Source organism: Arachis stenosperma, chromosome 9 (genome assembly GCF_014773155.1).
Source record: "Arachis stenosperma cultivar V10309 chromosome 9, arast.V10309.gnm1.PFL2, whole genome shotgun sequence".
Taxonomy (NCBI): Eukaryota; Viridiplantae; Streptophyta; class Magnoliopsida; order Fabales; family Fabaceae; genus Arachis; species Arachis stenosperma.
In genome coordinates, this window is record NC_080385.1 from 131231648 (window position 1) to 131233733 (window position 2086).

General features: G+C 41.0%; 1 non-coding gene across 1 annotated transcript; it reads left to right on the forward strand.

The window, feature by feature from the left end:
- Window positions 1-408: 408 nt before the first annotated feature.
- LOC130953865 (small nucleolar RNA R71) lies at window positions 409-512 on the forward strand. Its single transcript, XR_009076025.1, has one exon. It is a non-coding gene; the product is annotated as a small nucleolar RNA R71 (small nucleolar RNA).
- Window positions 513-2086: the final 1574 nt, after the last annotated feature.

Here is a 2086-nt window from a genome sequence, read left to right on the forward strand (position 1 = left end):
GAGTTATAAGTGTTGGAATGTGGATCATATGGTTGCCTTTGTTGATTTCCCACATAGTTGGCCTCTTCCCAATCACCTCCTTCAGTGCTTACTTCCTCTTGATCTTGTGTGTGTATTGCAGCCACTTGATTTGTTTCTAATTTCCTGGTGAGCTCTGCTAGTTGCTTGGCAAACACCTTGTTTTGGGCTAGAATTGTATCAACAAGGTTCAGCTCCATGACTCCCTTAGTGTTGTGTCTCTCTGAAGCATAGTAGTACTCATTCTCAGCCACTGTCTCAATCACTTCAATGGCTTCTTCCACAGTCTTTTTCCTGTTCAATGAACCTCCTGAGGAATGGTCTACAGCCTTCCTTGATTCATAAGAAAGTCCATCATAGAAAATATGCAATTGCACCCAGTTATGGAACATGTCTGGTGGGCATTTCCTTGTCAAATCCTTGAACCTCTCCCATGCCTCGTAGAGAGTTTCACCATCTTGTTGTCTAAAAGTCTGAACCTCAGATCGAAGCCTTGACCTTTTGTGGGGGGTAGAAACGTGCCAGAAACTTGCTTTCCACCTCATCCCAGGTTGTTAGGCTCCCCCTTGGGAATGATTCCAGCCACTTAGCTGCCTTGTCCCTAAGTGAAAATGGGAACAAAAGCAGTTTATAGGCATCTTCCTGGACTCCATTGGACTTCACAGTGTCGCAAATTCTCAGGAATTTTGTGAGATGTTGGTTTGGATCTTCATTAGCACTCCCACCAAATGAACAATGATTCTCCACCAGTGATATTAGCTGTGGTTTGAGTTCAAAATTGTTGGCCTGAATGGGTGGTTTCTGAATGCTGCTACCACAATTCCCAGAGGTTGGGTTTATGTATGAACCAAGAACCCTCCTCTCGGGAATGGCATTGTTTCCATCAGCTCTCTCATGGTTGTGAACTTCTCTATCCATGTTGAGATCTAGAGCTTACTCAAAATTATCCTCAGATTCTCCTTCAGATTCTTCTTCTCCCAGTACTCTCTTCCCTCTTGCTTCCCTTCTAAGTTTATGAAGGGTCCTCTCTGGTTGAGTATATGGAGGAGTTGATATCTCTCCTCTCCTACCTGTCATACAAGAACACAGCACAGGCAACAAACAAGTGAAATACTCTTGGTTAATGGAAGAGTATGGTTAGAGCAGTTGAGGAATTAATTCAAATAGTTAGTGAGTCAGTGAGTTAGTTGCTTGAATTTAAAGGCATAAAGAAAGAAAGCAAATAACAGAGTGCAGAAATTAAAATTCAACAAGTAACTTGAACTGAATTAGCAAAACAAGAAAAATATGCTCAATCTAGTTAACTTCCAATTTGAGAATTGTCAATCGAAAACCAATCCCCGGCAACGGCGCCATAAACTTGATGCTACGATTTTAGGAAATTGCACGATCGGCAAAAATTCCTTCCGGCAAGTGCACCGGTTATCGTCAAGTAAAAACTCACAATAGAGTGAGGTCGAATCCCACAAGGATTGGTTGAGTGAGCAATTCGGATTAGTAGTGTGTTCTAGTTGAGCGGAATCAAGATTTAGATGAGAATTGCAGAATGTAAAATTGGCGGGAAACGTAAATGGCAAGAAATTGAAATTGCGGAATCTTAAATTGCATGAATTAAAGAGCGAGAAGCTAAATTGCTGAAATTAAAAAGGGATCGGGGTGATTGCATGAATTTAATTGCAGAATGTAAAGAGAAGTGGTAGATCAGAAATGGGGAATTCATTGGGTTTCAGGAGATATTGAGATCTCCGAATCAAAACATTTTTATCCCTTCCTCAACCAATGCATTCATTGAATTTTGCTTGGCAATCTTATATGATTGGATCCCAATCCCTTGGCTCACCAATTCTCTCTAAAAACGAACAAATTCCCAATCCCTTGGTTTAAATGTTCATAAGAAGAGATGATGCTCGATCACTGATTATACCACACAGTTTCATGAACCACAATTTGGTAGGATTACATGTCACAATATCCATCCAAACCCCAATCCAATTCACTGTGAGAAAGCTTCTCTAGCATGAATCCTCCATTCCTTTCCCAAGGTTCCGAAGGATTCCAATTATGGATA